The 14,189-nt window shown below is 44.6% G+C and overlaps 1 protein-coding gene across 2 annotated transcripts in view; it reads right to left on the bottom strand.

The window, feature by feature from the left end:
- mtcl2 (microtubule crosslinking factor 2) overlaps nt 1–14,189 on the bottom strand; it is a 108,121-nt gene that overhangs the window by 58,452 nt on the left and 35,480 nt on the right. The gene's annotated exons all lie outside the window — the stretch shown is intronic.

Here is a 14,189-nt window from a genome sequence, read left to right as displayed (position 1 = left end):
ATACGCAAATGTATGAAGTAATACACAAGCACACGTGCATGCGTGCACACAAAAGCATAGGCGCACACAAACCACTCATATTGTACGAAACATCCTTCGTTCTCTGTGACTCTTCAAACATAAACAAGGTTCTGGAGAACAAAGGGTTTCTACCGTTGCGCCTCAGCCTTAAACGGCCAGTCCGGTGCGTCACAGGAGTAGGGATAATATAGTAGCAGAAGAGAGGAACGATGGAGCAACACGGACAATTTAGGCCTTTTTATTTGGTGCGGTGCAAGTAAACAAAAATAGACTGACGTTTCGGTCTTACGACCTTCCTCAGAGTTCATGACTCTGAGGAAGGTCGTAAGACCGAAACGTCAGTCTATTTTTGTTTACTTGCACCGCACCAAATAAAAAGGCCTAAATTGTCCGTGTTGCTCCATCGTTCCTCTCTTCTGCTACCATAAACAAGGTTCTTTCACTCTCTCTCTCTCTCCCTCCCTCTGTGACAGACAGAGAGAGTGTGAGAGAATGTTTCTCGTCTGCACCCAAGCACGCACACACCGTCTCCTTTGTGACAACACATCGCACATAAATATGTCTCCCTGTCAGGCACACGCATATCTCAAACAGGCATACTTTAAACAGAGGTTTCCCTTTGTCAGACGTACACATACATACATACATACATTAAACACACCTCACACAGAAACCTCTCTCCTCCTTCCGTAACCACTTCAACCGTAGTAGAGTTGACTGGGGTCCCCCAGGGGTCTACACTTGGTTCCCTCCTTTTTCCCCCTCAACAACCAAATCTTTTCACCACAAATAGCAGATCTGTTGTGATGCCTTGTGAGCTTTCAGCTTTGTACACACGCACGCACGCACACTCGCACACACACACACACACACACACACACACACACACACACACACACACACACACACACACACACACACACACAGACACACACACACACGTCACACCTCCTTCCCCTGACAAGGCCAGCAGCACGGACCCATCATCCCGCTGGGGACAGAGAAAGTGCTTAGCTAGCTGCACTGGTCCCACCCCATGTAAAGGTTAATGGTCCATTCACTGGCTGCATGCACCATCTAACCAGTAACGATCTGGCCTCGCACACAAGAGTTTCAAAAGTAGAATCTCACCATTGTCTGCCATAATAAATAAACTTGACCCTGAACTCTGGAAGTGTAATCTAATACGTGTTACCTGTATGATCTATATGACTCATTACTCTAAAGCCATTACTGCAGAGGAGGTATATCCTCATCATGTGTCGTTATTATATACTGAATTCAATGCTACAGTGTGAATCCCCATATCTATGACGTGTTTTATATCAATGTTTTGTTTAGGTTTTATGTTATATAAGTTAGTACTGCTGCTACCCTAAACAGGGCTCCATCGTAAAAACATATCTTGTATCTTAATGGGATTTCACCTGATAAATACATTTGAATTAAAAAAATCTATGTACTGCACATTACAGTAACTACAACTAAAGTGGTCTATTTGGTTCCATTCGTACACTCTCAAGAGTCACTGTATGTGTGGTCCTTGAAATTGCAATTGTATAGCAGACGTTAAGTCCACACCAGCTCTGACAGTGTGATAAACCGGTTCCGGAAAAGGTTACAAATGTAATGGAACCGGTTCCGGTTCCTCAATGTTGGATCCGGTTCCACCGGTTCCTGATCCCAACCCTGATAGCAATTAAGTATTAGCAATTACAACAACAACACCCATGGGGCTTGTCTCTCAGCAGTGCCTTGCTGCATCACCATGTGGTCTGATCTATCATTTCATCGTAAAGAGCATCCTGGCTTTTATACAGTGGTTAGAAATGCAGTACCGACTGAGAGGTTTCCTTCAAAGTAAGGTACATAACGATTATAAAACATTGCAAACGCCAAACGAAAGGTCACTAATTAGTTCCCTGGAAACCACAAGGGTTGACATGGCAACCACTAGAGTGCTGTTCTCTACATGGGAAGTAACAGCACAGTTGGAAAATGTCACTGACCAATCATATTACTTGACAGAAACTGTCCATTGAGCACAGCTGGAGTGTTAGAGTGTACAGTTACATCATGAATTAGCATTTATAACAACAAAGGCACAGTAAAGAATTCCACCCGCAGGGTGTCTGGATTCTAATGGTTAACAGCATAAATGTATTCAAAGTAGTGTATATATACCATATCTTCCCTGTCTGGCAGCTGTCGCTGTCGCAGTGTCGCTATGCCGACAGCACTATCCTTCCTTCCTTCCTTCCACTTAACCCCTAACTGCTCCCCACAAGCACTCAAGATAACCATCTGAGCAGCCTTCAGCTGAGTGAAACTGTAAACTGAACTGTAAACTAATTAGAGTTAGCGTAGCAACAGCAATTGGTTTATGTCAATGGTCTGCATGGTTTTGACTTGGCCGCCTCAGTAGGTACGGTATATTGTGCATTATTGTCAATTAAGTATTGAATTATATTCTGTTCATGTATTTTACAAATAGATACAGTTATAGGCTCTATAGGCCGTTCGTTCCTTCGTTCCTTCCTTCCTTCCCTCCCTCCATTCTTGCAGGTCAGGTCACAGCAGTGACAGCCCTCCAGGCTAAATAGGACGACACAGTCCTCCTCAGGCAATCAACCAATCAGTCCCCATCCAACCCACTGTCACACTATCATGTGTCAGTCAGTGTGTGCACAGCAAAACACCCAACGTTCATTTCACTCCGAGGGTGTGAAAATGGACCCAAATGAACCCATTTACAATTACAGAGTTAAATGAGCACCTGGGATTTTGCTGTGTGACTGTAATCTCTGTTCAGCCGAGCCTGAGGTTCACACAGCTTCATTGGGCTGTACTATCTATCTAGCGCGTGTGTGTGTGTGTGTGTGTGTGTGTGTGTGTGTGTGTGTGTGTGTGTGTGTGTGTGTGTGTGTGTGTGTGTGTGTGTGTGTGTGTGTGTGTGTGTGTGTGTGTGTGTGTGTGTGTGTGCGTGCGTGCGTGCGTGCGTGCGTGCGTGCGTGCGTGCGTGCGTGCGTGCGTGCGTGCGTGCGTGCGTGCGTGCGTGCGTGCGTGCGTGCGTGTGCGTGCGTGCGTGTTTCTCTCTCTTTATTACATAACATGGTCATCCTAATCTGATTTCACTACGATACAAGAGAGTCGTATAGTTAGATCATTATCTGGTTAGGCTGAGAAAAGGAGTGAGAGAAACAGAGAGCGAAGGGAGAGAAGCAGGAGAAAGAACAGAAGACACAGAGAGACAGATATATAGACGGACGGACAGACGGACAGATAGATACAGTAGATATACTGTATAATGGGCAAAGAGATTATCAACTCATTGGAGGATAGAGAGAGGGGGAGAGAGATGAAATAGAGATGAAAGAGCGATGGAGAGGTGAAACATCCCTCCTTCCGTGGTCCCTTGTTCATCATTACATAACCTTTAACATGTAATATCCAGTTAGATTAGATTGGATTAGATCCCTCTGACAGACTGACAAAGTAAGAGGGAAAAGAGAGAGTGGAAGAAAAAAAGACACAGATACACAGAGGGATATAGAGATACAGAAAAGACTCTGTTGATCAGGGTTGACGCTGTACTTGGTCCACTCTTTTTATCTCTCTAAACTATACCTCTTTGACAAAAAATGCCGATCTACAAGCTCACAATGCATCACAACACAATGCATTGTGAGCTTGTAGATCTGCTATTTTCAGCTTGTGTTTCCACCCACCCCCCGATTAGGGATGCTAGGATTCAAGTGGTTATGAGTAAAGCTCATAACCATATCCTTGCTCTTGCAGCTGCTATACGTTTTTTTTTATTTCCTGTTTATATATTAAACATGTGCAACATTCAGCAGTGAGACCGAGCACTTGACCAATTAGCAATTTTTAGTGCTCTGCTTACTCCATGCCGATATTCCCTGAACCATGGCTTTGTACTACTTCATGAGAGGGACTTTTTGGTGGGGGGCAAGAGCTATGGTGTTACCACAGTTGACACTAGCTTCCAGCTGTAGTGAACAAGTTCCTGCAGCTAAAAAAGGAGGCTTATAAAACCATGGAATTATAATAAAAGTTAGATAATAATGAACATAGAGATGTTCAACTGTACTATACAGACTATTGTTTTCTATACACTTAACGTACAACCTTTCCATCGACTCTACTGAGAAGTTCTTTCCTTTGGCGAACATAAAATAGAACACAGAGTGAGAAATAGGAGAAGATAAACAAAGCCATGCAGAGACGTTATGTCATGATGATATACCACAATACCATAGATGAGAGATAATAATGGGGCTCATTCAACTGTAGACTAACTGCACCCACTGAGTATCAACTTACTTGAACTTCAGTCCCAACGAGTGTGTGAATGTAAACAGAGAGAGAAACCTGCACTTGCAAGGCAGAAATATGTTCACTGAGGGAACTATGTGTTTGGGAGCACAGGGAGCTCTTCTTACAATGAATAGCTTCAGGCAACGATTCTACAGCTCCTGGTTTCATATAAAATGCAGAAGGAAACGTCTGTGATGTATGATGTATGAGGTATCATTAGCTCAGTAAATCTAAGCTCACTTCTCAAGTCAAGTCACACTGGTGTGAAAAGAGCTTTCAGTTGAAAAATTGCACATGCAGTATAACTATATACAGTAATATTAGTGTAGCCTAATCTTTATCTGCAACTGTGCAGGAAAACTCCATTGTAATATGCGAGATTTTAAGGCAGAAATGTTATAGCATACAGTGTGTGGTCACCTTGACAGACTTCTTCCCTTGAATTTAATAAGGTCTGCCAATCCTACTGGAGGAGTCTGGATTTGTATCATGTAGGATTTATTTGGTTATGCCCTAAATGCTTCACATATAACACAAAGTGTCTGTAAAACCAAATAAAAAAAGCTATTTCATCCAACATAAGAAAGTGATATAATATGTTTGGTGATACATTGTTTTAATTCAGAAACTTCTAGTAATAGAACAGAAACGTATAGTATTATAGCATGTGATACAAGAGGTGTCAATTTCACATTCTACTGATGAATTCAAAGCACAGAAGCCTATTCCAGCTTTACAGTAATAACTGTACCACATTATTGCATCACATGAGTATTGTCACCATAGCAACCATGGCACATGGAGGGCAAGTGAGAGACAGAGAGGGAGAAAGAGAAAGAGCAGCGTGTGCCAGCTACTCGTTTTCCACGTCCCCTAATTCCACATCACAACGAACCTAACGGCAGCACACTGATGATGTCACGCAGCCTTGTAACCAAGGGGAGGGGGGAGTAAAAAGGAGGGGAAGAGAGAGCGGAAGGGAGAAGAAAAGAGAAAGAGGGGAGAGAGATGAGAGAAGTGAACACGGAGGGGGGAGCGGGGGGGGGGGGGGGTGGAGAGAGCAGAGAATGGAGGGAGGTAAAAGGACAGAGGAGACAAAGGGGGAAGGAATGGGAATAAGGGAACAAGGAAAGGAAGGGAAAGGCATAAAAGAGCACGGAAGAGATGACTGGGATGAATGAAAAGTTGGGGGGGGGGAAAGAAAATATGGAAAGAGGAGAAAAGAGAGGTGAAAGAGAGAGGCTAAGGGAGAAGAGGGAAGAAAAGAGAGAGGGGAGAATGGAACAAGTGGAATGAGAAAATGATCTCTGCTCATAAAAGTCATCAGTCATGGCTAATAATAGAACTGGACACGAGGAGAGAGAGAGAGAGAGAGAGAGAGAGAGAGAGAGAGAGAGAGAGAGAGAGAGAGAGAGAGAGAGAGAGGAAGTGGAGGGAGAGAGGATGAGAAATAATGTACTTTATGCTACTGTGCACGATATGTAATTGTGCCCATATTAAAATGTGTTAATAAGTTTATGTGAATGTGTGTGTAAGAGATTTATACAAAGGTACTGTAGCTATTGTTTGTGCGCATGTGTGCTTGGGCGCATGTGCTCACTTGCCTGGGTTAAATGCAATGCATGGCTACATGTACTGTATACTACTTACCATACCCATGTACCGTATGTTACAAATGACCTGCCACCACGGCGCCCGAGCACACGACCAACTTAATCTCCTTACATTGGTTTGATATGGCCTGGTGCCTCTACAACACAGGAATGCCAATAAACCAGTGGCCCAGCAAACATCATCCATCAACACCATTACACCAGCCATACTTAAACCATAACTCAATACTGCACCATACATCACTGTAAATGCCAGCCTCTCATCTGCTGCCAGTGAGGAGACATAAGGCCATTTGAGGTCTGTGCTTGAGGAAAAGGCTGTTGCCGGATGAAGGTTTCGCCAAAACTCATTTTTTTTTCTTTTTGAAAAATTGTTTTTATGTTTAAAGGATATACCTCCAGGGGAGGGGTTCTTTGTAACTGAGCTGGACGTGAACAAAGTACATTACTGATAGTTCCCATTTTGCAGTGTTAATATAATCGTTATAAACCAACAGATTGTACCTGTTTTGGACAGATGACAGACAATGATGGATTACATCTGGGGGTCCAGCCTGAACCTGCCTCCAGAGTCACATGTACAACCAGCTGGCCTAGGATCGTATCCCGCCAGTGCCTTCATCTACCTAGATTTCTGTACTCTCTTACTAATGAAGAAATAGTCTACAAAGGGAATTGAACCACAGCCACACTTTCTTCTTCTTATTATTTTTTTAGCTTGTAGATCGGCTATTCTCAGCAAAGAGATTTGGTAGTGAGAGACACCGGTGGTTAAAGGGTTCAGGACTTTGAAGTGCTCCTTCACCACCATACAGGTACCTGGGATATAGTTGTGATTCTGCGCTGCACACAGAACACACTTCAATAAGCAACAGCAGTGATGTGGCCTCAGGGTAGAACATGTCCTGCTAGGGAACACCAGTGTACTCATCCATCAGTTCAACTGGGTTATTACACACATGCACGTGTGCGCACTCTATAAAATCATATCATATCACACACGCACACACACACACACACACACACACACACACAGCGTGCCCATCCTCATATGAAATTGTTATCACTGCTGTGGCCAATATTTCCTCATTATAAGACCTCAGGTCACTTTGTATTTGACAGACAACCAATGGCTGGTGTTTCAGAGATATGTGTGTGTGTGTGCGTGCATGTACTGTACTGTATGCACTGAGACCCAAAACAACTGAGACTAGCTAGAGGCAAACAGTCTGGTAAACAATTACATGGGGTAATGTACTCATGTGTAATTCACAAACCCATAAACAGAATTCTGGGATGGCCTGCAGGCTCAACTAGAGGGTGTGTGCTCTTATTACCAAATGCTAAAATAATGTTCTGGGTTCAAAATAAATCCAGCTCATGACCGCCTCTCTCTTTCCAGTCTCTCATACTAATGCAGACAACCTGATAAATAAACAGAGCCCAATGGTAAAACTTCACCCTGCATTCAGCTACACTGCGGTGCAGTTACAAAATGGCTCCTTGGTTTGATAGTTTGACAGTAAGTGTAGCGGTAAACGCCATGTTTATATGTGAGACCATGCAGGGGAGGTCAGCTGGCAGGGTAATGGGCTGCTGGACATCAATATGGATAATTCATGTGTAATTCTAGAGCTGGGAGCTGCTCAGACCCACTCCCAAGATGATGATGTGTGTGCACGCGAACACGCACGCACGCACGCACGCACGCACGCACGCACGCACGCACGCACGCACACACACACACACACACACACACACACACACACACACACACACACACACACACACACACACACACACACACACACACACACACACACACACACACACACACACACACACACACACACACACACACACACACTTAGGCACACTATAAACAAATACAGTATACATGAGTACACTTTCTAGCACACATGGACAAACACTAAAGCACGCACATGAGTTAGGGATGGGACGATACAGTACAAGTAACTCGCGATATGATACTGTTACAATATTTGGCCCTCGATAATGATATCATATATGCACGATATCTGCGAAAAATATCACAAGAAAATGAATCTATGATACATCATGATATCTGTGTAAAAGAATAACCAATTATTATTATTATTTGTATATTATATATTTGTTCACAGAATTGTAATGAAATCTTATCAGATTCTTTAGTGTGCATCACAAACTGGCCAATCATACATGAAACAATGTACAACAAATTGCAAAGTGCCTCTTTAACATACACTGACTGCAACCTGTCCATGACATGATGTTAAGTTCTTGGTTCAAGTCAGGGCTCCAGACCTTTTTTCACCACCGTCCCAGAACCCTCCCAAAATACAAATTCAACTGCCCAAAAGTGAATGTAAACTGTCCCCAATTTTTGTTTATCTCTGCTGGTAAAATAATTATGCTTTTCATATCATATATATATATATATATCATCGTGGTCCCAAAATCGCTGACACACAATCAGATTGCCAGGCTGATGGGAGTAGGAGGGGTTGGGGGATCAAGCAGGAATTACAGTAATGAGGAGTGAGGAAGGCATTGCATGCTGCAGGCTGGCAGAGATTTATTTTAGATGAGTTGACCTGTTATTGAGAGAGTTTAATAAAATACCATTTATGGAGCGCAGAGCAACGTTTTGGTGAGCAGGCATATGGAGAGCGGAGAGATGCGAGTTGGCAGATCCATGGAAACGAGACGGCGAGGTTTCTAATTAATTTCCGCTAGCGAGCTGTTGTGTTGACTCAGGGCATGGTGTTGTACTAGGGTTGGATGCAGTTCCCAGTTTGACAGTCTGTCTATTCTCTCTCCATTTTTCTGCTGTGTTTATCCTCTTCAAATAGCTCAGCATGTTTGCAATTTCTACCAGACTGAGAGGATGATCAGTAATGTGCACGGGTCTCGTTTGTGTGTTTGTGTGTGTGTGTGTGTGTGTGTGTGTGTGTGTTGTCTGTGGATATTTGTCCCAACAGGAGGCAGAGTGACCACTGACCACAGCTCCCAGTAAAGCCCAGTGTGTCTGCTCTGCTGCATGTCCCCACAGGTGACATCATGAGCACTTTAACATGGCTGTTAATGGCTCTAAACCTTTTAATAGTCAGGACAGAGAGAGAGAGAGAGAGAGAGAGCGAGAGAGAGAGAGAGAGAATAATAATCCTAATATTCAATCTGTCTGTTGGTTTATATTTGTAGTACCTTACAATCCTCGGATGTTGCTCAATTTCACATTTTCCTCTATTTCTTTGTCCATTACATTACATTACATTACATTACGGTCATTTAGCAGACGCTTTTATCCAAAGCGACTTACAATAAGTGTATTCAACATAGGTAGGGAACGAAAACTACTAATCACCAGAAGTTTTAAGTACATTTCCTGCAAAAACAAGCAACCAAGAGTATACCTAGCGCTAAGGTAAAAGTGCAATATATCAGCTACCTACTTTCTTAACACATCCACTGCCAGGCCCGTAGTCCTACGGGCCGTTAAATCCAACCGTTAACTGCCGTTCCCGTAGCCCGTAGTCCCGTAGTTTTCCCATGTTAAATCGTGCAGGTGCAGATTCCGGATTTTTTTTGCACTTCCGGTCCGCCAGGGGGCGGACCGGAAACGAAATAATACTGTTTCCGGTTTTTCTCCCGCCTCCGTTTCCTGTCTAGCGGTCAACTTTGGACGCCATTATCTCTGGCTTGTTGTTTTTCTCACCACATCCACCATTTTAGCGTTTTCCTCTCGTTCTCCAGAATGCAGTGTCGGATCGCCGCACGGTTTTCAGCGTTTTGTTCGGTCGGGTCCCGTGTTTGTGTCGAACCAAATGAACGCGGATTTTAAACGGATTTAGCGGGGCCTATGACGGAATCAAAAAAACAAAAAAGGTAAGAAATAGCGTGGCACTACGATGGACGTTCTGAGATTAGCCGATGGCAGTCAATGTGTTAAACAGATGAGACAAAAAATGGCAAAATCAAATGAGCACGAGCTAAAACAAATAAGTGTATCGACTAAACAAGATCCAATAAAACAATACAAAAATAAAACAAGAGTTCGTACAACTAGTTAACAAGTAGGCCAGGCAAAGAGGAAGGATAGTGTTTCCTGAAGAGGTGGGTTTTCAGCCTGCGGCGAAAGATGGGCAGTGACTCTGCTGTCCTGACATCAGTGGGAAGTTCATTCCACCACTGTGGGGCCAGAACAGAAAAAAGTCGTGACCGTGTCGATCGACCAGACGGACCGTTGAGTGGCGAGGGAGTCAGTCGCCCCGAGGTGGCTAGTCTGGGAGGCATTGCCTCGGAGTTTGGACAGCGGGGGCGCGGCCACTGCGTTGTGATTCAAATCAACAGCCAATGAAGAATAGGGGGCGGGATCCACATGCAGTGGGTGTTGCATCTAAATAGGATCGACGGGAAGCAATTTCCCCTTGAGAAATTTCGACCGCCATTGTTGTGTACTGCTGTTTGCCTCTCGTCGGACTTTTTAGACGAGTTGCAACCGGTAAGAGGCGTGTCCGCTCAGATTCAGAGCGTGACGTACATCCCGCCCACAAATACAGGGGGTTTGGCCCAGAAGTTCCTCGCCGAGCCGGCGAAAACTTCTGGGAACTCAGATTACGAGGTGGCAGACCGGAGTGGTCGGGCAGGGGTGTGGGCATTGACCAAAACCCGGAGGTAAGAAGGAGCTGTTCCTTTCACTGCTCTATAGGCTAGCACCAGGGTTTTAAACTGAATGCGAGCTGCTACGGGGAGCCAGTGCAGAGAACGGAGAAGGATAGTTGTGTGGGAGAACTTGGGGCGGTTGAACACCAGACGAGCCGCAGCTTTCTGAACAAGCTCCAGAGGTCTGATGGCTGATGCCGGAGCACCAGCAAGGAGGGAGTTGCAGTAGTCCAGGCGGGAGATGACAAGAGCCTGGATGAGCACCAGGCTCTTTTGTCCTCATTCATTCTTCCATATCTGATCTTTCATTCTCCCCCCCAGTGTTTTAGTGTAGTTGTTAAGCACCTGTGATCTGTTCTTTCCCGAGGCCTTCTGTCTGCCAGTGAATCTCTCTACACAGTAAAATCCTCAGTGTTAAAGGGATAGTTCACCCAAACAAATTATTTTTTTCTATCGATTACTCACCCCATGGAGACTTGAATTCATGGATATTTTTTTGTTTTTGTCGCATTCCTAAGCCAATAATTTAATGACCGGCAGCGGTTCCGTATGGAGACTCAAAGAGTCTCCTTTTATGTAATTCATAGAGTTAAGTGTACTATTATCTGCAGGTGTAGAGATGTTTCTCATCCCCTCCCTCGCTCCCTTCATCCATCTTCCCTCAAGCTACATCTTTCCCTCTCCCTCTCCACACCTCCCTCCATCTCCCCTCCTTGCCTTGTGCCCTCCTCTTTTCATTTCTCTTTGTTGCAACACCACTCGCTAGTTCGTCTTTGGTAGACTGTTCTACCCCTATGGAGGTCTATCCTTCTTTCTGGCTGTCCTTCAATCTATTAATCCATCCACCCCTCCAGCTCTCTTTCTCTATCACCTCTGCCTTTCGTCTCTCTAACTTCAGTCTGTCTGTCTGTCTATCTATCGCTGTGAGTGGCTCTCAGTCTGTACTGTAGCTGGTTCATGCTACTGTTACTGGGGCATGAAATTACCTCCCAACTCCCTCTGGGAGTGAGATGTACATCTGCCGTATATGTAAACAAATAAATGTACTGGTGGGAAATTACTATGTGTGTGTGCATGCATGCGTGCGTGCGTGCGTGCGTGCGTGACTTTGTGTCTACCCAATGACATCTGTATGTGACTATGCCTGCCTTCTGTTTGTCTAACTTACAGTATCTGTGTGTCTGCGTATGTGTCTATGTGTCAGTCGATCTGTGAGACTGTCCTATGTGTGTCTGTGAGCCTTATGTCCTCCTAATGTCATTGATATTGATTTTAGTCTCATGTCTCTCTGTGTCTTCAGTGTGTCATGACCCACACCCGTCTGTACACCTCAGTGTTCTCGACACACACACACACACACACACACACACACACACACACACACACACACACACACACACACACACACACACACACACACACACACACACACACACACACACACACACACACACACACACACACACAGACTAGGGCTGGGCTGTGTTACTAATATGTAGATATTGCGTAAGTGGTGTCTTTTCCTGGTTTTAACCTTTCAATCTCTCGAACCCTTTCTCCTCTTATATGTCTTGTGTTATTTGGTATGTCAACCATCACTATTTGTGTATTGGAGGTTTATAAATAAGCTGGTTTGGGTCTGATTCAGTGGGGTTTTGATTGATCCAAATGGAGGATGTTGATGTATTACTGTATACTTGGGTTTGTCCTTGCACTGCTCATTTGTTTCTGAGTGCGTGTGTGTGTGTGTGTGTGTGTGTGTGTGTGTGTGTGTGTGTGTGTGTGTGTGTGTGTGTGTGTGTGTGTGTGTGCGCGTGTGTGTGTGTGTGTGTGTCCCACAGGACACTGGGTAAGGGTACTCCTATACAACTGTGTGTGCATGTGTGCCTGGACATATCACATGAACATCGATATATTGTGTTGTTCATGTGTGCTGTGTGTGTGTGTGTGTGTGTGTGTGTGTGTGTGTGTGTGTGTGTGTGTGTGTGTGTGTGCGTGTGTGTGTGTGCGCGTGTTTGTGTGTGTGCGCACATGTACACCCGTGCATGTGTGTGTGTGTATGCGTGCGCACACACCCGTGTGTGTGCGTGTGTGTGTGTCCATGCGTGTGCGTGTGCGCGTGTGTGTGTGTGTGTGTAACCTCTGAGTCCCAGTAGACTGCATGCAGCTCCCATCGACCCAGAAACACTGCCGGCAAGATCCCTTTTTCCCCCTTTACTTTCCTCCCTCTTTCTCTGCTCTGTCCGTTTTGCTTTACCTTCCTTTGTTACTTTTCATAATTGGCTAAGTGTTAATCAGAGAGTGCACAAATGTAACCAAATGGACCTGTAGGGGTCCATCTCTGAGTGACAAATGGATAAATTAAACTCAATTAATTCAACTGTGCTCCATCTCTCCTTTCTCTCACTATCTATGTCCTTTTGTTCTTTCGCTCTACCTACTTTCTTTCTTTCTTTCTTTCAGCTTTTCCTTGCTCTTCATCTGTGCCTGTTCTTCCTCTCATTGATTATTTTGTCATCATTCCTATCTCCCGCTCTCCCTTCTCTTCCTCCCTCTGTCCATCTGCCTCTGTCTCTCTCTCTCTCTCTCTCTCCGCCCCACTCCCCATCACCGCTCCATCATCATCCTTCCTTCTATACCTCTCCGTAATAAAGCCATCTTCTTCAAGTCTTCTCTCTCTCTCTCTCTCTCTCTCTCTCTCTCTCTCTCTCTCTCTACACGGTTGTAAGACCACCTCGTCCTCCGATCAATCACCCTGCCCCACATTTAGATCCATAGCCTCAGTGTAGACCCCTGCCTGCTTTGAGGATCCATGGCCTACATAGGAGCGTGGAGCTTCTCACCTGGCTTCCATCAGGACCAAACACACTGCACTCCTCACCTTCTGAACTCTGAGCTTTACATTCATGCACAGTCCAATCCTCAGTGCTCGTTTAACCCCCTTAAGCCCTATTTTATACTCATTTGACCGTGTCATGTGAAAATAGTAGTAAAAGTAGCCAAAATAATTGATCTACAAGCTCACAGCGCGTCACAAACGTTCAGGTCGGCTATTTTGTCTATTTTTGTGATTTATTGACAAATTACGCATATAATGGCATGCCCAACACACCAGGTTGAAAATGTCTTTAGAAACATTTTTACACTCTTGATTAAATTAGCACTGAATAAGGAAGGGAAGAAAGAGGGGGTGGATGGAGAGAGGGATACATGGATGGATGGATAGTCCAATATAAAGAAAGCGAAAGAGATTTATGCATGTAGCCATAAGTAGGCATATGCAAAGCCTGTGGAGAGAGAGAGAGAGAGAGAGAGAGAGAGAGAGGATTCTGGTTCATGTTGATGTCCCCTCACATGGACATACTCCAACATGGCCTGGGTTCAAATCACAGCCAGTGCCGTCCTGCTGTTCCTCAATTCTACTGCCCCCCCCCCCCCCCACACACACACACACACACACATTAACTGTACACGTGCTGCTTGCAACTTTGCATGCATAAATGTACAACCACAATATGTACACAATACAGAACAGAGACACACGTACATATC

Source organism: Gymnoscopelus microlampas, assembly GCF_963454915.1.
Source record: "Gymnoscopelus microlampas genome assembly, chromosome: 10".
In the NCBI taxonomy this organism is placed as follows: Eukaryota; Metazoa; Chordata; class Actinopteri; order Myctophiformes; family Myctophidae; genus Gymnoscopelus; species Gymnoscopelus microlampas.
The sequence above is the reverse complement of the archived record's forward strand: the minus strand, read 5'-3'. Positions and strand labels throughout refer to the sequence as shown.